Below are 25,739 nucleotides of genomic sequence, written 5' to 3' on the forward strand. Positions count from 1 at the left end.
GGAAGTTTAGAGCGTTTGTCAAGTAAGTGTTGTAGCAATCGGAATCTACGAGCAGTTTCTTGTCGTTTCAGTCTTGTGTGTGGATTCCACGTAAGTCTCTTCCTTAAAAAGTAAATTAAAAAAAAAAAATCTTCACAAAACCCTGAATTTTACTGTTCTCGGATTGAAAAGATGATAACATTTTGAGAAAAATTTATACAAAATAAGAGTAAATAATTTAAATAAAAATGTTTTAATGAAATAATAAATTTATTTATTTAATGAATAAAGATATAAATCTCGCTATATATGAAAGTTACACCTTTTTTTTTTTCTTTAGAATAATATTTTTATCCTTTTCTGCACTGAGATTTTCCATTTCTTATTTTCTTTTTTATTCTTTATTTACCCAACTCCTACTGTACATTACCGGTCTATATCAGTGGCAAATATATAAAATTAAAAAATATTTGAGGGAGTAGAATTGTTAGAATGTAGACGACAATACTCGAGTATTACAATATTGTAACAACAATTCCTTGGAAGGAGATTGCTATGACCTAGTAGACAATATCCGCCTGCAAATAAAGTCCCTCGGTCTTATATTGCCTCGGAGCTGGAGGGAGTTTAATAAGTCGCCGATTCCCCAGTGGAATATTCTGTCTCTTCCTGACGATCATTAAGCACTTATTACCTATTTCATAATAGTAAAATAGCCTAGGATAAAATCAAACCATTATTTCACCCCTATTTTTTATTAATTTAATCAAAACTGTGTATAATTACTAATAAAAATTGATGGGTCTGCCAAGTATAGGTAGGAATAATAAAAATGGCAGCTGTTTCAGAACGTCATAAAAGTTAATTTTTATTCAGTGTTGTATATCTTTTAAACTAACACTAAAAATCTATGAGAACATCAATGAGAATAAAGTAAAGTAAATTGCTAAAATATGAGCTCTTTACGTTTAATAGTTTCCGAGATATATTTAGCTTTTTAAAAAGCAACATTTCATGAAAAATGTTTTTAAAAATCAGTAGTTAGTGATTTTATTTTGGGAAATCTATATCTCAGGAAGAATAAGACGTATAGAGTGTGCTAGAACTCAAATTAAAGGTAGTTAAATATTCTATTATGTAGTTTATGTCACTGTCGTAAGGGTAGTTCGCATATAAAATTTTGCCCGAACAGTTAGAATTCAATTTATTTTAGTAAATATTATAAAAACGACTACTCCTAAGAAGATAAACGTAAAAAAACTACTTTATAGTACATTAAATTAGCTTTAATTTGAGTCTTACTAGGCATTTGTACGTCGAATGGATTTCTCAAAATAAATTCACAAATTTCAGATTTTTTAGTTCATTTTTTTTATAAAATGTTTCTTTTTAAACCCTGCACAGATAATTTACCTGCAATATTAATTTTAAAAAATTTAAGAAGATAGCACGAGTCAATTAACGTACGTTTCGCTCCACTTCGTCAGCGTTATCTTGATTAAAAGATGGATGGCTATTGACCAGGATGACTAAATGACAAAGAATATAATGTCGTCCATCTTTTAATCAAGACAGCCCTGACTAAGCACTGCAAAGTGGAGCGAAACGTTGACTTACAATAAATATTTTTCTCTACTATTTTGGTACCTTTATTGACCACCTGGCAAAAAAGTCTTCCAATTTTTTTTTAACATCAATTTGTTTATCAAATTTTAAAATAGAATAATTAGGTAAAATCTAATTAGTATCGAGAAAATTGTATTGTTGGGGTTATCCTAAAACACTGTGGTAAATATTGTACATTATGTATTTGTGCAATAAAAAATAAATTAACTGAATAATTTATTATTATTTATCTTAGTATATACATGTATCCTATTACCGTTGTATACAAAGCGGAAGGGACTAATAACAGAGACGATCATTAGATTTTGGGGGGGGGGGAGTCGGAACTCTGGCTATTTATAGGCTGCGGGGACCCACAGTTGCGGTCGCAATGACGTCATTTGTGGGCTACGTCATTCCCTGTAACTGGGCGTCAGGTCTCTGTGACCTCTCTGTTTGCTCTTTGATCCTTTGCTCCTATGACATCTCTATTGCTGTAGCATAAATTTCCAAGTCTATATGATTTTATCCTTAAGCATACATTTATTATTAAGTACAAGAGCTACGAGGAATAAAGTGTGTTATTTCACCCCAAATTTTGATTATATTGATGAAAATTATGTATTAAGTCAAAATTGATGAGTCTGCCAAGTATTGTTATGGGTAATACAAAAAGGAGGCTGTTTCAAAATATTAAAAAAATTTTTTTCCTTCGGAGCTCCATCCCATGAAAACTGCCTAAACACTATAAAACCTGATTGAACATCATTTAAAGTAAATATGAACGCTAATTGAATGCTACTGATATAAAGTTTTCAGAAAGGAACATAAAAAAAGTACTACAAAATCACTTATTTATTATTGTTTATAACGATTGTATACGTAGAGTTAGTAGTTTCTACAATATTTCTATATGAAAATGAATTTTGCAAGTGAAATTCTGTCTGAACAACTATATAGATTACAATTTATTTTAGCTAATATAATAAAAACTACTACGCCTACGAAGATAAATATCATAACCTAATTTATAGTACATTTTTTTATTTAATAATACTTTTTATTTATTGATAGATATTACAATCTGCCACACAGTTGTGGGCAATAGGTAATAGTGATGAATAATCTCATACATACTAAAATAAAATAAATTAAATATAAAAAAAAAAATCTTAAAATATATACAAACAGACGAATAAACAAAATGAACATAATCAAACTATCTGTATGAAAAATAAATAAATAAAATAACATAATGATAAAATAATATAGTCTCTAGTCACACAGCTTTATAGTACATTAAACTAGCTTCAAGTTGAGTGCTAATAGACATCTGTCGATATGTTAATAGAGATCTATAATATCTCCTGAGATATCAATTTCCCACAATAAATTCACTAACTACTAAAAAATAAATTATTTTTTACCACCATAAAATAAGTTTAATTCGAGTGCTGATAGGCTTCTGTTCATTTTATAGTTCCTGCGATGTTATGTGTTCATTAACTAATAGTTTTATCCAAATAACTAGAAATAAACATTTTATGAATTTATTTTGGAAAATACCGTGAAAACTATAACTCCTACAAAGATAAACATCATAAACTACTTTATAGCGCATCAAAGGTGCTTTAATTTGAGTGCTAATAGACATCTGTACGTCTAATGATTCCTAGGATATATATTTTCCAAAACAAATTAGCTTACTACTGATTATTTTATGTTATGTAAAAAAGTACCTATTTTAAGAAATGTTGTTTTTGAAAAATATGTATCTCGGGAACTACAGAACGCAAAGAGCTCTATTATGCCTCATATTTTAGCAAATTTACTCTACTTTAAATGATGTTTTATTAAGTTTTCTAGTGTTGCAGTCAGTTTCAAAGATATGTAGCTTAGATTGTAAAATAATTTATTTTAACGCTTTGAAACACAGCCATATTGTATTCCTCTAGTTACAATTGGCAAATTCATCAATTTTAACTAGTAATTATACATAGTTTCATTACAGTAACTAAAAATCGTGTTGAAAAAAACTTTTCTCTTCTTGGCCTCGTGTACTAAATGTATCTGGGTATTGCACTAAAAGTATTTTAATTCGAAAAATGCTTTAGCGGACTTGCTCAGCCTCCACTGGCTAATTACCAGTGATGCGGCGAGAGGGATGCGCTGGGATCTTATGAGCTCTGCTCTACCCCTCACTCGTGGGGGATAGAGTGGGCTCAGGGATCCTCAGGTCGATTGTGTAAATATTGTATATATTATTTTATCATTATGTTATTTTATTTATTTATTTTTCATATAGATAATTTGATTATGTTCATCTTGTTTATTATTTTGTTTGTGTATATTTTCAGAGAGTTGTATTTTTTTTTTATTATTTATTTATTTTTTTTTTTATTCTTTATTATTATTTTTTTTATTTTAGTATGTATGAGGTCATTCATCATTATTACCTATTGCCCACACCTGTGTGGCAGATTGTAATATCTATCAATAAATAAATCTATCAATCAAAATAAAAAAAATTAAAAAATCGAAAAATGGCCGAAATAGATTATTTTACTCGCTTTAGACAATACTGAGCTCTCTATTCATCTCGAGGTTTTTGATGATTTTTTCATGTTGAAGATTTGATATCCCTCCATAATTCAATCATCAAGTGTGTCCTTGAACGAGACTAATTTTCGAGGTCCATTGCAAACCCTTAAATTTCTTATTATTAAATTATTTACATTAAAAATTTTATTAAAAAATGATTTTTGCAATAATTGAATTTTAAATGTGTGGATAAAATTATTCATATTTTTACTAATTTAATTTTTCTGTTTATTTTCAGTTCTTGTATTATCTGGCAGAGGTATGTACCTATTTCTGTTTTATGTATACTGATATTTTAATTAATTAATAGATCGACAAGTCATTTCCTTGTTATATACACTGATGTTGCTGTTTTGTTTTGAATATTAGCACAGCTTACAAAATAAAAAAAAATCAGGGCTGTAGGATGGTTGCGTAAATGTTACCAGGTTGAACTTGGCCAAATCTTCGACGACTGCGTCCATAACTTCAAAACTTTTTTTTCCTGAGTTCGACCCAAAAGGAATGATCCTCAAAGAGTTTGTTCCTGCTGGACAGCGTGTGAGTGATTGATTCTACCAAGACATCAAATATTTCTTTGCTGTGGCAATGACTCCTATCAAAATTTCATCGCGGTAACACCGCTGTAGCCCCCCTACATCTCCGACCTTCCAGCAACTTATTTTTTTTTTTTACCTTAATCAGAAAGACTTGAAGGGTAACGATTCGACCCCAGCGGGCTATTTAGCTTCGACGAGGTCTCTTAACAAACTTCTGTAAGAATAGTTCTAGAGAACCTATGAATAATGGAATAAACTTAAGAAGTGAGGTGTTGATATTCCCGTGGGTCATATATTGAGACTCAGTGCTCGCTTTGGGAGTGGATAGATCATTAGTAAAGTAATGGACTACTAACCTCAAGGACCTGGGTTTGAATCCGGCTGTGGCAGATAATTATTATCTGTTACCTGTACCTGTTGAGTCAGCCCTATGGATTCAGGAGCACTCCTAGTCTACCCAGGCTCATAAAGTGGGTATTCTTAATTGCGTAAAAATCTGGTGGTCGGCCGTGATTTTGACCTAATCACTTTCTTGCACAACCGTTGGTCTAGTAACAGTACTTCCTTACAAAGTATTGCTGCACAGACCCTTCATGGGTTGCAGCAGTACAGGTTCAATTCAATGCTCGCTTTACAAAAATGCCTCATGTATAAATGTATAATGGAAATTCTTGTTTGAGACAGATTTGTTTATTAGTTGTAACAAAAACATACATTTGGTCTCTACATTTTTTTATTATCGTTACACTCCTACGTTTGAGCCATTTCGGCCATTTCCAAGGATCTGTTAATTAAAATATTTAATTATATTTCTTTATTATAAATTAATTTTAAAAAGATTATGAAAAATTACATTCCCTACCTTGTTCACACTATCACAGCCAAACATTGGTTATGACATTATTGCAGGCTTTTATGCCTTTGTCAATTTTTATCATTAGTCAAATACCTTTACAGCTCCTCAGTTATGGAACAACATGCACTAATATATTAGCTTTTATCATAATGTGCTAAATTACCTATTATTTTTACAGTTATTAGTTTACAATTTATATTTTACTTAATCAATATTTCAACACTACATCCAGTAAGCTACCTCAATATCCCAGGTTTGCCATATCCTCATTATATTTTCAATTTTATTCTAGTTTATTTATTCATTCATATTATTATTTAAAAACACTATCAATTTTAATAGTTGTGTCTGAGGGGCAGCGGTAGCAGCGTGGCGACTCGCCAGTCTACCAACACAAAGGTTGTCAGATCGAATCCCGGTCCCACCCGGTCTTTTTGAACCACAAAACAAGGCAAAGCCCTCTCACAAGGGGGGCTCGGGCAATTGTGAGACCCTTTAGCCAATGGGTGGCAATCACAAAAAGTAGGCGTGGGAGTGACCAACCCACCCTTCGAAATAACCACGTCAACACATATAATATATATCTAATAATATATAACGTCAACGCGAGGACTTACACCTCCATGGTCTGTTGCTCATATAATGATAATAATAATAATAATCAATTTTAATTATAAATATTCATCTTAGCAAAACAAAAAAAGCATTATGATCATAAATTAATTTTGTTTAAAATTTCAGCATAAAGCTGGTTCAAATTTTTTGTATCTAATTTCAAATTAACAGTATAATTGATATTTTCTGATATGTAAATAATCTCCAAAATGTTTTCTTTCGAAGGTATTATTTTTTTAATGAATAAATCATTGTATTTTCAAAATCAAAATTATGCTTAGTTTTGGATACATGTTGTACCCATGCTTTTTTTATTAGGTTTTTTTTTTACATCATTATTATTATTATTTCTTATGATTATGTTTAGTTAAAGAATTTTTTTTTTTTTATTTATTATCAGAAGTTAGTCACCTTATGTTTTATAATATGACATGTGGTTTTATTTTATATATTCTGTTAATTATTATTGTTCATTTTTATCTTTTAAAATTGATTATTTTCATTATTATCGTATTTATTTTGTATTTTACTATAAGGCTCTAAAGCCTAATTTTGACGCCTGCAATATTATTCTAAAGGTATCAATCCCTGAATAAATAAAGTATATTATAATTATTATGCCTACTTGTGAGATATTGATACCCGAGGGCCATATTGAAGACAATGTTCGCTCTACAAAAATTATTGATATATTTTTGGTTTTAAACTCATTACAAAAGACTAATCTACATGACTATAATAAGGCAAATCTTGACTTACGGAGTTGAGCTTTGTGGCTTCACTAAACCTTCGAATTCCTCTCGCATCCAATCCTTACAATCCAAAATTCTTCGTAAAATCCTCAATACTCCTTACTTTGTCACAAATAAAATCGTATATAAAGACCTTAATGTTCCCTTTGTAACCGATCTGCTCCGAACTAGATATCACTCCATCCATTATAAACTCCTAACCACTCAAACCCCCTAGTTTCTAACCTTGCATCCTCTTCCATTCTTGACAATCCTCCGAGGCGCCTGAAAATAAGATGGCCACGTGACTTGCTAATGTAAAGTGTCATTAGAGTGCTACTAATAAGAGGTTATTCTACACGCCTGTAACATCCCATTTTAACTAAGATCAAATTTACTGAATGTAATGTATAACATACAGTTATATCTGCATGTTGTTATTTCTTAAGCCTTCTCCAAACTTTATGAACGCAACATGTGTATAAAAATTGGACTAGTTATTTTTCTTACGGATTCCAGGATAAGAATTATTAACGTTGCATATAGTATCTTTCTTGTCTAACCTTGAATCATCCTTATGACTGGAAAGCCTTCTTTTTTTTAGCATTTTTATCTTCTTTTTTTTTAATGGCATTTTGCCCAGCAGACAAGGTTTTTTTTAAAAAAAGCTACACGAATCTGGTTTGCCAAGGAAAAACTGCAGCAATAAATGACGAATTGAGATCGTAAAAGAAGTGGAAGAAGTAAAAGAGTGTTGCAGCCAAGAAGGCAGTTAGTGCCCCCTTGTAGTGAGTCTGTTGGCAATGGACCAGCTCAAGATTTATCTAAGTCAGCCCCGGTCTGTGGGGGAGCTGCGCTCGGAGTCCAAGAATATATTTGTAATACAGAACAATGATGGATTTAATAGCTTTGATGATAATTACTTGTTAATGAACAGTATGGATATAAATATAATAAAGTACAAGAAAATATTGTTTTTAATTTTTATAGCCTACTAAAGGAAAGTAAACTCTAAACCGCCTTATATCTATCATAACGCAGTTTAATAGAGATATTAAATTCTCTATTAGAGATATTAAGTTCTCATTATGCAACGAGGCTTTGAATACATTCTAAATTTACATGCTCCCTAAGGAAACAGTACACTGCTAAAACTTTGTAAATTTGTGACTCTGTAGAATTATGAAAATTTGTGTGGGCTAGACAAGAGACTTCCCTGACAATGCGAACTATCTTGTTGCCTTTAGAATTTCTCGGGTTACCTGCGGTGGTAAGTCTATTACTCGTAACAAGAAAGGTCTCCTGAATTATTAACTTTTTGATATGAGGTGCTTTAAATTCTACTAGGTGTGTTTCTTGAAATTTTTTATTCATGTCAGTTACCTGAGGTAGGCCAATATTATGTTGTTTTAGAGAACCAGGTTTAATTGCATAAGATCAGATTTAGTGTATTAGATTATTTGTTTTTAATTCTTCATAGCTTCAAAATTAACTATAATTTTCACAAGGTTAGAGTAGAGTGTTATTTTTATAAGAGTCGTAGTAAGATATTTTTGTTCTTTCAAAAATATTGTATCTACAGATAATGACAAAAATAAGTGTATTTAGTAAATAATAAATGACCCAAGATTCATTCAATTTAATTTTTCAGGCCACTTTTGCCCCATTACCTCAATTTGATAAATGTCCACTAATTAAATTCCAAACTCAATCACCTCTCTTTACTCTTCTTTATTTTATCATGGATTTCACTCTTACAATCTTAGATCATGCACATTAAATTTCTGCAAATGTATTTCAATAGTATAAAATCTTTAAGTAAGTTATTGTTAGCAGAGGTAATCCTTCCTATTGCACTGCCAACCTCTTTGGAACATAGATCTCTCTCTCTCTCTCTCTCTCTCTCTCTCTCTCTCCCTCTCTCTCCCTCCCTCCCTCCCTCCCAAGATGGGCAAGACATATGGCTCGAAGCGATCTACCAGGTCGCCTCTACACTTCAATGAATCCCAGTATAGTGCAGCAAACTGGTATCCAGTATGCCAAATGAGGGCGGGCTAAAGATATACAAGATCTGTAGGGCAAACCGAAAAACAAATCGTTTTATTAAAGTAATAAAAAATTGGGGTGAAATAGCTGACTTTTTTTTCTTAAGCTCCTGAACAATTAGTAAATTAAATCCAGACCTTTTTTTATTTTTCCTTGTGTGCATATGTGGAAGGTAGATGTATGTATGCTTAGTAATATTTCCGGGCTTCTCATGGTTTTTTTTTGTATGCAAATATTTTGAAATCAAATTTTATTTTATAACTACATTAATGATGTAGTTAATGTTGTATATTGAAACTTAAAAATTGATCATCAACATAAAATGCTTTTACTGTAATTGTGTACAGTATTTTGAAATGTTGACTATCTTTTTAAATTAATTACTCTGAATCGATATTTCTTTAAAATAGTTCTTTTTTATTTCATGAACTTCAAAACCTAAAAGGAAGGTTGTGTGAGGTTATATTGAAGTAATCGATAGCCTGTTGCCAGGGAGTTGTGAAAGTGCAGAAGTTGTATGGGTCAATGTGGTTGGATCATTCTCATTTATATCTTACCAATAGGAGCTGTGATTGGTTCCGTGTAACGGACTCTATTCCTCGCTCATTCTCATTGGCTGTGCTCTGTCCCACAATTTCAGCACCTTAGTATTTATTTAGCGCAATCTGACAGCCGTTCTGGCGTTATTGATCAAGGTAGCTGTGTGATATTTGCAATGTCAGGGAATGCTATATTATTCAGTAGATATGTGTCCGTGTGATAGGTTTATGATTTTCAAAAATAAACAGATCTATATTACAAATATGAAACTAACTTTAAACCCTTAAAATGTATTTATTTAAAACTACTTTGATTATAGAATGCAATGGTGCCAATATGAGGCATATTAAATTTAAGGTAAAAGTAAGATTTTTTATTTTTATTGTTGGCAGTAAATATCATTACGATCATTTCCGCGGTCTTCATACAAATAATATTTCTTGCGTGAGCATAGGATAATCCGAGTCCACCTTGCCACGAACAAGGGTTTCCATATGATATCCTTCGGGGACCAGTTGGGCGACAAATTGGTTCATGTCCGTTGTGCCTGTCCGGGTTCAGCAAGTGCACGATGACCTATATCAATCTCTTCGGAGAGATTGATCCAGAGGCCATCAAACCAACCTATTTTTGCAAATTTGAATGGTTCCATTTTTTAAAAAAAATAAGCTTTATTTATTTTTGGAAAGTTAAAATCCTAATTTACAACTTCCACAGATCTGGCAATGGTCAGCTTCTCCACTTATGTAACAAGTGTATGCAGCTCGAGTGTTCTCACTCAGTCTCCATTGGCCCTCAATACCAGTGACGCGGAGAGAAGCGCTGGGATCTCTTGGAGTCCTGCCTCGTCTTCCACATGGGATCATTTATTTTATTTCTATCTATACTAATCAAGATATTAATAACTATTATTTGCATATTTCCTTATTATTAGTATTTATTTTTCCCTACGTTACAGAAAATAGACTATTAAGCCATTTTTTTCTCTTGCAGCCCAGTATAAGTTTACTTCTGCCTTGAATTGATTTACATCTCGTTGAATGTTTTTTAAACCAATACATAGATTAAAATATGATCTCCATCCCTGTCACCCATGTTGCATAGCATATCGCTGAAATCTGTGATGCCTATCCGATGGAGGTGTTTTCGGAGGAGTTCCTGTCACTTGTCGGAATGAAGCCACTTCCTCACCTCTGCCAAGATTACCATGGATTCATTTGTCGAGGTTTTATTATGAGTGAGTGAGATTTGTTGCTCTTCGACGGCTCTCCAACCTGATAACCACTCTACAGAAGGCCCTCAGCAAGCCGTATTCAGTTATTTAATATGTAAGAATAACAATATATTTTTATAAAAGAAAGTAATTTGTTAATTTGGACTTAGGTGAGGCTCGAAGAGCTGCGCTCTGGTGGATTGGAGCTGAACTTCTTGCTCCTCACGCTACACATGCATCCTTTTTCACTAGGCTTCTTTCCTTCCGCTCGAACTTTGTATCTGGCACTTGTCCTGTCCTTATTATGAGAACTTACAATAAATTTCACTGTTCTGTATGAAAGTGGTCGCTCCGGGCTTTAATTGTTATTATGTACAATTTTTTTTTTTTATTTCTTCTATTTCTGTATATATTGTATGAATGTGTATTTGAACAGTGATACTTAATGACCTTAATTTGTGGTAGATTGTTCCAACTCTCTTCAATAACAGACTTCCACAGAACAACAAATTTCCCGATGAGATGATTATTAATCTTTACGATTTTTGCCATGAATTCCTTCTTGATTAAACAACCCGCTCAGAGTTTGGAAGCACAGTTGCCATGTTGAATGGCCGTGTTTGTTCTTGGCTAATGAAGGGGATACAGTTGAGCACAATGGAGGACTAACTCTCTCTAGATTAACATTCATTATTGATTGTTGTTGTGAACGTGTCAGTCCTGATGGATCGGCTACTGCTCCATTGCTTCTCCTCTAAACAGTCCCTCTTTGTTGACCTAATGCGATTGCTTAGCTCCTATTGTTGTTGTCTTGAAACGTTTTGTTGAAACTTTAAACTTTAGCTTTATTATAAAGTTTGCTAACCCTTTGGCCTGCCTAATCCTCTCGAGATATATTATTATTCAAACATTGCCTCGTCCCGTGATTAATCACCCATTTATTATATCCTGAACCCATTAATCATATATCCCAAACTCTAAAGAATAGCATCTATATTCAAGAATAAAATAAATTTTCAGCTAACGACATACTATACTTAATATACATACATTTAATAATTATCGTTTGGTAGAATTTAGTAAAGGGCCCAAGAGGAGAAAAAAAGCAGTTATTTCACCCCAATTTTTGATTATTTAATGAAAACTATGTATAATTACTAGTCAAAATTGATTAGTCTGACAATTATAATTAAAGAAATAAAAAATTGCAGCTGTTTCAAAAGGTTGGATCAACTGAAACTTTAAACATGTAATATGCATTTAAATAAAGAAGGTTGAGACTATTTGGATGTTCTTAATTATTAATAATATTATATTCATTAAATACAAACACACATATTTTTTTATTACAGACACATACTGTATAAAATCCTCCGAGGCGACTGAAAAGAAGATGGCCTTATATTGTAAAATGTTTTTAGAGTTCTACTGACTGGGTAGTTTCTCTACACGCTCTATCATATCATTATGATTATGTCATTATGATCAAATTTACTTGTTGTATTTTTTATACAGTTGTAAATATCAATAAAAAAATAAAACTGTATAAAAATTGTCATTTATAATAATGTTGCTTATTTATATCTCGCATTAAATTAACCATGAACATGGGACATTTTTCACTTATATCGTGTTTAAATTGTCCGAGATTGTTCCTCCAAGTTCATGCTAGACGGAGCAATAACTGAACCAACCAAGGCGTGATGGAAGCTACATAGACGAACCCTTATACGGAGACAGGGTCTAACCTACGCTGAAATTATTTAAGCCTGAATCCTATATAATATAAATAAAACATTGCAAACGTAAAAAAAAAGGAAGAAAAAAAAAGTGAATCCTTATAATAATACTTAATAAAACCATCTATGAATATTAATATTTCTTAAATATCTCTTTATATAATTTTTTTTTTTATTATTTATTTATTGTAATTTACAACTGTACAAAATAATACAACAGGTAAATATGTAGTATGTTTCATATACACTTGAAAATCTTGGGAAGGAACCACCCATTGGTGGTACTTCAAACATTAATTTAAACTAGAAGGTCCCGTGGCCATCTTCTTTTCAGACGCCTCGGAGGATTATCAGGGATTGTTAAGGATGACAGATTAAGAATTAATGGGTTAGGATCGTTAAGGAGTTTGGAATAAAAAGACGCATATCTGTTTTGGGTCAAATCTGCAACGAATGGGATGTTAAGGTCTTTATGAATGAGTTTATTTGTGACGTAATAAGGAGCATCAAGGATTTTACGTAGGATTTTGGATTGTAACGATTGGATGCGGGAAGAATTTGATGGTTTGGTGGAGCCCCAGAGCTCAATTCCATATGTCCAAATTGGTCTGATTATTGTAGTGTATACTAATATTTTGTAATGAATGGGAAGTTTAGAGCGTTTGTCAAGTAAGTGTTGTAGCAATCGGAATCTACGAGCAGTTTCTTGTCGTTTCAGTCTTGTGTGTGGATTCCAAGTAAGTCTCTTGCCAAGATGGAGTCCTAAGTATCGAATTTGTTCAACAGGTGTTAGTGGTGTATCTAGAAAGGATACTGTAGGACAGGAGGGCAGAGGTTTACGACGGAGAGTAAAGGTGATCTGTTTATATAAAATTAAAATAGAACTTTCAACATAATCTCTAATTGTAAACGAATTCTTATCATTTACATTTAAATATAAGCTAATTTTATAAATTAACTTAATAAATATTAATTTAACTATACTTCTTTATGTATGTGTGTGTATATATATATATATTTTTTTTACGACTGGCTGTACAGACCTTGCAGATCTTTGACTGCCCGAACCAGCCTTTCCACGCCTTCCTATCTTGGACTACTGCTTCTCAGTTTGCTGCATACAGCTCTTTCGTACCTCTGTTGAGTCTGTCTATCCATCTGGTTTTAGGCCTCCTGTGTGATATCTTGCCAACTGTACTGGCATTCATTGTTTTGTAGACGCGTCCTGATGGATTGCTTTGAGCCTCATGTCCCAGCCATTTTAACCTCCTCCCTTTATATCATGGGATATTGACTGACCAGTCTCTGCTAGCAGTTCACCTGTAATTGTACTGAGGAGTTTATGTTGAAATTCTCGATTCTGCTTTCTAGGGTACCTGTTAGAGTCCAGGTCTCGCTAGAGTTGGCTTTATCATACCATTGTATATCCTTAGCTTCTGATTTTTAGAGATTTTTCTATTATATATAGTAATTATATATTGAATATTAATATAAATTCTCAACGTATTAATTAACCATTATTTTTTGTTTCATTTTATAACTCGATTTATACTTTGTAATTATTAAGCGGTTTTCTAAAATAACTCAACCAATTGTAATTGTAATTTGATTACGAATGTACTTGCTGTTTATATGGTGTCATAGTAGTATAAGAGCCCAACAGGATAAAAAAAGGAACTTATCTCACCCCAATTTTTGATTACTTTAATGAAAACTATGTATAATTACTAGTCAAAATTGATGAGTCTGCCAAGTATAGGTAGAGGGAATTAAAAATGGCAGCTGTTTCAAAGCGATAAAAAAAAAAAAAAAAATTTATTCAGAGCTTTATATCTTAAAAAAGTAGGAACAACACAAGAAAACCTAAGAGAACGTCATTTAAGGAATATGAAAGGAATATGGTCCGGGTGCGGTATAAAACAACTCAAATAGTAGAATTATACTATTTTATTGAGCCAACGTTTCGCCCCACGTTGCATAGGATTCGTGTTTCTCCTCGGCCGACAAGCGGGGAAGAAGTGTGCGTATTTTTGATATTTTGGAGGCTGTACATTTTTTCTTCTTAATTTTCATTGGTCGAAATTCTATAAAAGCTGGCCTTAATTCAATTATTTGGCCCCTCCTATCTTTATAATATTTTTTACTTTGCCGATTCCGCTAATCTATTTTATTTTTAATCTTTTTAGGGTAAGATTTACAATCATATCTTAGTTTTTGTTAATACTTTCTAAATTCTTGAAGTTGCATCTGGCACCTAAACCTGATATTCCTTAATCCTAATTTAGATAACCAGTTTAAATTGAAAGAAATTTATTTATTTAACTATTCGCATCATCCTTATTTTGATATCGCTAACGTAAATTTACTTTAATAATGACACCGGGTCCGATCATGATAATATATGAAGTCTTTAATATTGAATCATAACAAAAATAACATTATAAAGTTATGTTATTTATGTTACAATAAATGTTACTAATCCAAGTTAGTAACTTGGATTAGCCACTCACTTTTGGAGCTTTTAGCTTAAACGTGTAATTTCTGAAAAGCGCCCAAGCGTGATATGATCCAGGGTCCCTAAATTCCCCGTTGGGCCCTAGTAGATGAGCTTGTAATATTTTTCATCACCAGATATCGTTAGTGAACTAATTATCTCGAGCTCTTAATTAACGTCGGGGGGGGGGGATTTTTAATGCTGTCGAATGCAATTTTACTCTTATCAAAATCATTTTTTAAATGTTTTGACTAACAAAGCAATTAATATCAATGTTTGTAATAATTTTTATTGTTTAATCTCAGGTTGACAGTACTTATTAGTTTTTTTCCACGAAAAATAGTTTCTTTTTCTTTTACTTCTACTATTTTTTATATCTTTTATTGTTTCTTCTTGTACAGCGTTTTATTTTCCTACTAACAGACATTTGTACGACTAACGGTACCTGAGATATTGTCTTTCATAAACCGAACGTTTTGTTGAAACAACTGGTAATAAACATTTTGTGTATTTATCCTCACAAATATCATTAAAATTATTATTCCTATTAGAATAAACGTCATGAACTATTTTATAGCACTTTGAACTAGCTTTGACTTGGATGCTGGCAGACATCTGTACGTCTAATAGTTCCTGAGATATAGTATTTCATTAACCTTAATTTTTTGTCCGAACAACTGAAAATCTACATTTTGTGAATTTATTTGAGCAAAAATCTTGAGAACTACTATTCCTACTAAGATAAACGTTGTAAACTACTTCATAGTTCATTAAACTTATTTATTCCTAAATTAGAAAATTATTATAGTTATTATTATTATCATATATCTTTCTCTTATTATTTTTCTTTTTCGTTATATCTTTATGACTACTTCCTGTATACGCGACGTATTTGAAATATAAATATAGCCGTTAAACGGCTGACCACCTCCTCCCCCACTCCTCCACGCTTCCGCTTCATTGTCGCCTTCTGTTCAACCTTTCGCTTTGAACAGGTAGGTGGTCTTGATTTGTTCTTTGCTCATTTAATACCATTATTATCATTTTTATTTATATTTATTCTTTCAAGAAATTATTTAATCTCTACTTTCTTCTTCTTTTTTTTCCCCGTATTGTTTTTGTTTTATTTTACATTGTTTACGTGTTTTTTTTTTGTCTTGCTATTGTTACATATTTTTTATTCTCATCGTTGTTTATTCAAGTTTATGTAGTTATTGTATCTTGTTGTAATATTCTCAGGTTTTTTTTGTAACTTTTTAGCCCTGATGAAGCCCTGAAAAGTGGAGCGAAACGTCGGACATTAAAATAGTTATTAACTATTTGTTCTTTATTTGACCGCAACCCTGACCATCTTCTTATATTTAAACTAGCTTTAATTTGAGTGCTAATAGACGTCTATACGTTTAATGGTTCCTGAGATGGTTTTTCATAAACCGAACGTTTTTTCAGTACATCTTCTAATGGAATGTTGCTTTCTAGGTATATCTCGGGAACTATTTAACGTAAATAGGATTTTCAGGGCTCATTTTTTAGCTTATTTAGTCTACTTCAAATAATGTTCTACTAATTTTTTTTTGCGTTGTGGGAAGGTTTAATGATTTGGAGGTCTGAATCTATCTATCCGTGGCGCTACAGCCCAATTTGGACTTTGGCCTCCTCAATGAGCCTTAGCTAAGTAGCAGGGTCTTGTGCGGCGGTCTCTAGTTGAGGATGTTCAGAAGTTGCCTGGAATCCCTGATGACGGCATCCTCCCATCTCAGCCTTGGCCTGCCTCTTCCTCTGGCTCCAGCAACCTTTCGGAATCTCAACCGCATCTTGACGACATGGCCAGCCCAGCGCAGCATTATGTGCCACATCACATCTCCCTCACCGAACAGCTCGTAGACCTCCCTGTTGGTTCGCCCCCTCCAATTCTTGCCAAACTTGGCGTAGCCAAATATTCGGCGCGGAATTTTTCTTTCGATGATCAAGATCTCCTTTCTTCAGCACTTGTCAGGATCCAGGCTTCCGATCCGTAAGTGAGGACTGGCCGGTAGGGTCTTGTAGAGCTGGCATTTGGTGCGGCCAGTGACAACTCGACTCCTCATGTGCTCACTGAGTCCAAAATAGCATCTGTAGCTTTGATAAGACGCTGGCTTGTTTCCAGGGTGATCCTGTTATTGCTGCTGACTACTGAGCCTAAATAGGTGAACTGGTCAACACATTCAAACATAAAAGGACCCATCTCCACCTCCCCGCCAACAGCAGGCGACATACCAGGTCCAGCTCGCATGTATTTAGTTTTTCCCTGGTTAATCGGGAGGTCTGCAAGAAAAATTAAATTTCTTTAACGTTTTGAACAGCCATCATTTTAGCAAGTTGCATAATCTGATTGACAGCCTCTCATTTCTTTTTTGGCAATGCAATAATGATTCAAAAAATTGCTGTCAAAGTTTTCAACAGATAATATCGATTTTTTTGCACGTGCTCTCGTACCATTGGTTGTCCGAAACATTTTACAAGAAGATGAGAAGTTGCAAGGTTTTTTGTTTACTAAACTATAATTTTGCTAAGATTAACTAGTATCCTGCCATCATGAAAATAACGGTTTGATTATATTCTTAGAAACGAATAAAATCTTAAATGTTTACTGGCAAGTGAACATTAAGGGAGTATTGAAAAGATGTGATGGGTAAAAGCCATCTCGAGCGGCTTACTTAGCATCTCAAGGGAACCCGGAGATAAATCGGTGAGAGGAGACGAGAAGCCCCACGGGTAAGACATCCGGGGGCCTAAGAGAGAGGAGGAGGAGGAGGGTAGAATTAGGGAGGAAACCGGTCGTGACGGATACCGAAGGAGAGGAAATTGCGGTTCGTTTTGGCTCCATTTTCTGTCAGGGGTATCATGGAGTCTAAAACTTGGCTTGCTTCGAGATGTATGATAGTGAGGGGAAGATATTAAACCAGAGGGAATTTATTTATTTTTTTTTAAATTTCTATAATACAATATTTTGAATCTAATTTTTAAAAACACTAATTTCAAATGATTAAAGTCTCTTTGGATACTTTGCTATGTCCCTTAAAACTATTCTGTAAAAATCCACTAAATATACTACGTCGTAAAAATAAAAAAAAAATTATAATAATAAAACAATGTAAATCATGAATAAGAAATCAGGGGCATAAGTGTAGTAAAATATGGCATCTGAAATATTCAAATATATAATGTGCTTACAAAAGGTTTAGCAGAGATTAAAAATTAGACCAAAATAATTTCTAAATGTTATATAATATGAACAAATTTCAAAAAACGCGTTGACAATAAAGTTAAATTGAATAAACTCCATGTTTACATTTTAAAAGTATGTAATAAATTATTAACACACACAATTTTGATCCAAATATACTCTTAACTTTTATTTTCGGAATCTCTCCAACGTGTTTCGGCCCTCAGGCCATTTTCATGGAGACAACCTAAAATATTGATGTCATGTTCTTTAAAATCTTTTCTGGAGGCTAATTGGCCATGTCATGTATAACTTTTTATATTTCAAATCTAAAACTTTTTCACATAAATAATCTTCTCTTTTTCCTGTAGGTTCTGTTATAAATGATGTTTGTAAGTGGAAATAGAGATGATTATTATGTGAAAAAGTTTTAGATTTAAAATATAAAAAGTTATATATGACATAGACAATTAGCCTGCAGAAAAGATTTTAAAGAACATGACATCAATATTTTAGGTTGTCTCCTTGAAAATGGCGTGAGGACCGAAACGTTGGAGAGTTTCTGAAAATAAAAGTTGAGAGTATACAATTTGGATCAAAATTGTGTGTGTTGATAATGAAATAAACCACTCTCGAACAATTATTATGATAAATCATGAATCTAAGTATGTAATATGTTTGACTCCGTAAAGGGCATGTTAGTAGGTATCAAAGCCCATTTGATGTTTGTACTTATATTATGTTTTGGTTTATTTAAAATAATTCTGATTGTTTAAATAAAATAAATTTTATCCGATTTTAGTCTCAAAACAGTTCATATTTCCTTATAAGTCCGATGATTCGGCCATAAAAAGTGTTAAATGTAAGCTTATGAGAGCCCAAAAGGTAATAAAGTGTATCAATACAATTAGATAATAGATTATTCTAATTAAAGATAAAATACAACACAGGTTAGAATTACATAAAACAAATGATAAAAAAAAAAAATGAGGTGTAGATAGTTGACCGTAGATTAATGATTGGAGAAGTTTGTCGGGGAGTGCGGTCAGCAAAGAACAACATAAATAAACAAAACCAAAACAGGCATAAAATAAATAAATATGGTATTGTTTATTTATTTTGTTATTTGCTGACCGCACCCCCTGACAAATTTCTCCAATCATAAAAAAAAATTATTAAAAACCAAGCAGTGCTCATGTAAATAAAAAAAAGACATAATGAAAATATATAAGTAATGATTATAGATTTATAACTAATGAAAAAAAAAATTAATAAACATAATGGAATCGGTGAAAGATAGCGATATACATGATACAATGGCTAAGATATATTTTGTTTCCTTTCTTGCCCATTCCATCATGATTATCGTTTTTTTTTATTTTAAAATTAAATAATATTTAGATGTACAATTTTTATTTGTCATAAAAAGCTTAATTTTTCATAAGTGGATCTATTAAATTTTGATAGAAAACTCAAATTTAAAATATATGTTGTAAAATTGTAGTATTGGTTGCATGTAGAGATATATTTCATTAAAAATATAGTTAACACAGATATTCTTTTTTTTGTTTCAGGTAAATTTGACCTGTTAAACCTTAGCAACGTAAGTTTTTCTGAATTTAATCTATATTTATTTCTTAAATCGCCTATTACTGTAAGAAAAATCTACCCTTGTCCATTTTCGACCATCATCCTGAGTAATAAGTTTCATCTGAATTTCAGTGGCTAAAATAATTCTGAATTTCGTAAATCCAGCATTTTCAAAAAGATTTAGCAGTAAATTTCGAATAAAATGGTTTACTTATCTCAGCTATTCAAAAATTTGTATTATTTCGATTCTATATTGGCTTTATGTTAATATGTTTTGGAGCCATATGGTTTCCATATATGATTAGTCTTTTCTAGACTATCGATGTGACATACCTAACTACTAAAGTAAAAGTAAATTGAATTTTCAGAAAATACAATGCGAAGCATTAAAAATAAATAAATTAAAAAAAATACAAATTCATATTTCATTTTTTAAGGCACTAGACCTAAAAAAAGTCCGTGGGGTGCAGTTAGTTTCTTTTCTTTTTTTTTAAATATTTATTTATTGCTATTTACAACTGTACATTATAATACATTTAGTAAATCTGATCTAAGTTAAATTGGAGTTTTACAGGCGTGTAGAGAAACTAGCCATTGGTAGCCCTCTTATGACGTTTTACATTAGCAGGTCTCGTGGCCATCTTCTTTTCAGGCGCTTCGGAGGATTGTCAGGAATGGAAGAGGATGAAAGGTTATAAACTAGGGGGTTTGAGTGGTTCATTTAATCTAAAATCGGTTATATAAAGTTGCATTTCATAACCATAAAATTGTACTTGAAGAAGTTTGTCGGGGGGTGCGGTCAGCAAAGAACAACATAAATAAATAAAACCATATTTATTTATTTTATGCCGACGTTTCGACCTGAGTTTCAGGTCTTCATCAGGGGTTGTGTCGCAGAGGAGGGAAATATTAGAACTGTAAAAATGTTAAACATAAAATTGTACGTTCATAATTGAAAAAAATTATAATTAAAAATACTCTTTATATGGATTTATTTATAACGTGATAAAAACAATAATAAAATGAGCTCACCAATAAATTTTATATTATATTTATTCCTACTTTTAATTAAATTATTTTTACAGAAACAATAATTTATACAATAGATATTACGTATTTATAATACCAACAAAATACATTATGAACACTTTCATTGGAATTGGATTACCCGTTATCGAAACTGTGAGAATTTCCACTTTCGATTTCTACGATGATTACGATAACTTGCCTATTGACCGGGAGCTATAAATGTCCTTTACACACCTGCACTCTTATTTGAAAAAAAAATTGTTATGCCTGCTGAGTTTTCCTAAAAAAAAAAAATTAATAATAACTTTTTTATTTAATATCTTAACACTTTCTTGAGACTGGTTTAAATTTTGTTTAAATAAATAATTCAATTTTTATCCATTTTTGTCTCAACACATTTAATTTTTCTTATAAGTCCGACGTTACGTCAATCCGGCCATACTCAGGGACATCTACCACAAAACAGCTTTTATTACATGTATGATCCTTAACAATTCAAATTACTTAACACTATTATTTATAATATATCTTACATTAATACAATTTTGGAACTAAAATTATTTAAAAACTCAACTTCATGCAGTTCTATTCTGCCCAGGTCAAAAAAACAATTTCTGTAAAACATTAGGTAAACATATTCTTTTGTTAATAAGTATACCCTACATTATGTCTAATTACCTAATTAGTCAACTTTTACATTTAAACCAAAATTGAAATTCATTTATCACAGTCACTTGTTAAAAACTTTATCACAACAAACCTTCCTCCACTCAGTTCAAGCATTAAAATTATTTATTATAACAATATTTTTTGTTTATAATAATAATTTAAGTTATAACAATAATTTTCCTCTTTATTTCATTAGTAAAAATCCCATCAAGGTTTTTTGTACCTTTTTTTTAAAGCAGTTTGGATTAATGGAGTGTTCAGAATAACTCACCTTACGGACCTTCCCATGGGATTCACTTCTCAACAGACAATTGTTTCTTGACTTAAGTGTAGAAAGTTCTATCTTCATAGCAATCCAATCTCCAATGGACGCGGACAGCGAAATTTTTCCCCGAGAGATAAATTTATCCCTCTTGACGGATACTTAAAAAAAATTTAAAATCGTGAAAACCATATTTAATATTGATATTATGCTGCTGACATCCCAATTAATCCTAACACTATCCTCACTACTTATGCTGATGACACATGTGTGCTCGCAATCAATAATAACCCTTTAATGGCATCCCAAACACTCCAATTCCATATAACAGTCCTCGAACAATGATGTCATACTTGGAGGATCAAAATAAATCCCATCAAATCACCTCTACCCTTCGTCGTAAACTTACTGACTGTCCTACAGTATACTTTAATAATGTTGCTCTTACCCCTGCCGAACAGACCCGCTACCATGGGCTGTATCTGGACAAACGACTAATGTGGAATCTTCACACAAGACTGAAAAGACAGGAAACTGCCCTTCGATTTCGAATATTACAGCACTTAATAGACAAACGGTCTAAACTTCTGTTTAGATCTGGACATACGGAGTTGAGCTTCGGGGCTCCACTAAACCTTCGAATTCCTCTCGTATCTACTCCTTACAATCCAAAATCCTTCGTAAAATCCTCAACGTTCCTTATTTTGTCACAAATAAAATCATACATAAAGGCTTTAATGTTCAATATATATTATATCTAGCCCGAACCAGATATGAATCCTTCCATCAAATCCCTCTAGTTTCTAACCTTGCTTCTTCTTCCATTCCTGACAATCCTCCGAGGCGTCTGAAAAGAAGACCTTCTAAGGCCTGGAGACCATTTAGTGGTTAAACATGATACTCCGATGGGTAGTTTCTCCACATGCCTGGATCACTCCATTTTGATATTAATCCAATTTACTTAATGTATTTTATGTAAATACATTTGTTAATAGCAATAAATAATGTTTTATTTTGGTATAGATCCATAAATTATTCATTTTTATTCTCTTAAGTAGTTACTCCAATGTACTAAGTGGTTTATTAGAGGGTATGAATTGAAGTGCTCTTTCAAATCGGATTATTTAATGTTGTGAATGTTTAAGAATGAGCTGGTCGTTGTTAGAAGGTTCCACTGTACTTAGTTGATTTTTTTTTTTTTAATTTTCACTTTGGAAAAAAAAGTTTGTTTTTTAATTGATTTTTTTAAACAATATTTTCTGCTAGTTACACTGTATTTTAAAGATGGTTTGTCTCGATGTATAGAAATATTCTGGACATAGCATTATCACTTCTTCTCATCCGATCATTATGAATACCCCAACTAAGTTTCGGTTGGCGATCCCGATTCCCATTACTTCCTCCCGTGACCCACAAGAACATATTGATCCAGCGGTCATCGTCCTTTCTGATTGATGATGTTCTCTCCATCATAATCGTATTGCTGACTTCCCATTCCTAAGTAGGTTAGCGTATGCTTCTTCCTTCCTATTGATTTCCTTCGATTCTTCCGAGTCCTTCTTGGAATCCTCGGGTTATACATACGTCAAATGTATTTTCATACTTGAGAGGTTTTGTTGCTTTTTAAAATAACTTAATCTCGGGAACTATCGAACGTACGTAGTTCTATAAAGGTTCATAGTTTGGCAAATTTACTCTTCTTTAAATAGTGATCTATTATGTTTTCTAGTGTTTTGGTAGTTAATGATATGGAACTCGGAATGAATAGTTAATATATTTTTTTAACCTTTTTATACAGGCTCATTTGGTATTACTCCTTATTATACTTGGCAGAACCATTAATTTACGAATAGTTAGACGTACTTTTCATTAATATAGTCCAAAATTGGGGTGAAGTTACTAACTCTTTTTTTTCACCGGGATCTTGTACCAATTGGTTTGAACACGACTATAAGAGATTAATTTTATTTTCTCATGTCAGCGGAGATTCATCATATTGATAGTTACATCGTATCGAAAGAGTATTAGTTCGATTCTGGCCTGGGTGGGTTAACCTTTATTTCTTGGTGGTTCCTTCCCACAGTAGTTACAATAGTTTGGCCACCTGTTGGATACCCACTTATGTACCAGAAAGGTGGTAACAAATTTTGGGAATAACCGTGTATAAAATTGATCAACTTATAAAAAATATTTTTGACCAAAAATCTTCTTTTTGAGTAATTTTCATATACTTTTAAACATGATTTTTTTTTAACTTTTGAAAAAGTAGCCATTTTTTATTTTCCCCTAACTATACTTGGCAGACTCTGCCATTAATTTTGACTATTAATTATACATAGTTTTCATTGAAGAAATTAAAAATTAGGGTGAAATAACTCATATTCCAATCGAAAAATGTTAAAATGTGAAATTGTATTAAATGTACTTCGAAAATTATTGAAGTTGAAGTTAACAAATCTGTCAAGTGTTTGGCTAATTTGGAAACTTTTTTTTTTAATTATTTTATATATGCTTGTTTGAGAGTGGTTTAGTTTATTCTTTAAAATTTTTCCAGCGTTTCGGCCCTCAGGCCATTCTCAAGGAATCCACCTCCAATATTGTTGTCATTTCTTTTTTAAATCTTAAAATTGCAGGCTAATTGCCCTTTTCACATCTTTAAAATAAATTAATCATTAAAATAATATCATAATGTAATTACGATATTACATTATATAATAAATAATTAATTATTATTACTTTTTTACAAAACACTTTCCTTCCTTCCTTCACTTACAACTTAAAAACAGAACCTACCTTCAACTGGTTAGGACTCTGTTATCACTTTATCATATAACAATATTTTTTTAATCATTTATTTACATTTTTAATATAATTTAATTAACATTCATTATTAATTATTTTGCTTATACCACAAACATTTTTTTAATATATTTAATAATATATATTTAGAAAAAGTTATGTAAGTAAGAAATCTATTTATCTGCAATTTTAAGATTTGAAAAAGGAAATGACATCAATATTGAAGGTAGGGCCAAAGTAATCAGTGTGTAGTTGAAGGAAATAATGTAATTGTTATATAAAAATAAAAAAACTTTTTGTAGGTGGTGGTATCGTTGAGAATGGCTTGAGGGCCGAAACGTTGGAAAAATTTTAAAGAATAAAAGTTGAGAGGAAAAAAGGATCAAAATTGTTTTAAATTAAGAATAAACAATTTTTTTTTGTAATTTACTTATAAAATTTCCCCCATATCACTGACGGACGTATATATTTAGGTCCTATACACCCTGAATTTTATATGTTTTGGTCTTAATTTAATTGAACTTGATGAAAGGGCGTATAATAGATTTGTTATCAATTAATTGAGAGTATTGTTAATTGGAAGAGAGAGAGCGCGGCTATCGATCCAATCATCCTGGTCGCTTTGTGCTTCGGCCTTCTGCTAATTGTCCCTTCATCCAGTGCTCGGGCACTTGTCACGGTTTGGTTGTAGTTGGTTACAGTTCGTTTAGTTCTGGTTGTGGTTATAGTGTTCTAACGAGTATATGAAATCATTGTAGTTAGTGATGCCATAATTTGATGTAGAGAGCACTTTCAAGCCCCATTATAGTTTTTTTAAAATAATTGTTTTATGTGACTTTACTTAGATTTTTCTAAAATTTTAAATGTTTTTTTTTTTCATTTATACGATATTGTTAATTTATCACTCACAACTATTAAGTTCTAAACGCTACTTTCCGGATGGTTAATTTTATAGGCTACATTCTCGTTAGACTTCACTATTTCTCACCTCTAAAGATACGGAGTGAGTGAATTTCTCTTGAACATCAAGAGATAAATGTGTCTGTCGTAACAAGTTGCTTATGAATGAACGAAAAAATAATTTTATTCTGGGACAAATGTTCCCTAAGAATAAATACATTGTTCACAAATTAAATTTTATTGTCTAGCAGGCATATATGGGAGGGCATATATAAATCGATTGGTTGGGACCTGGTGTTTAATGAATGGATGGATAAGGATTTGCTT

General features: G+C 32.0%; 1 protein-coding gene across 3 annotated transcripts in view; it reads left to right on the top strand.

Moving 5' to 3' along the window:
- The window catches only part of LOC106679129 (ankyrin repeat domain-containing protein 50), a 230,589-nt gene that overhangs the window by 112,165 nt on the left and 92,685 nt on the right, over positions 1 to 25,739 (top strand). For all 3 annotated transcript variants that reach the window (XM_014418098.3, XM_024358971.2, XM_014418099.3), the window contains one exon: positions 4,424 to 4,444. The gene's annotated coding sequence lies outside the window, so the exon portion shown is untranslated. The remainder of the gene's footprint in view (positions 1 to 4,423; positions 4,445 to 25,739) is intronic.

This window comes from Halyomorpha halys, unplaced genomic scaffold (assembly GCF_000696795.3).
Source record: "Halyomorpha halys isolate HHAL.00 unplaced genomic scaffold, Hhal_1.1 Scaffold12.1, whole genome shotgun sequence".
NCBI classification, from domain to species: domain Eukaryota; kingdom Metazoa; phylum Arthropoda; class Insecta; order Hemiptera; family Pentatomidae; genus Halyomorpha; species Halyomorpha halys.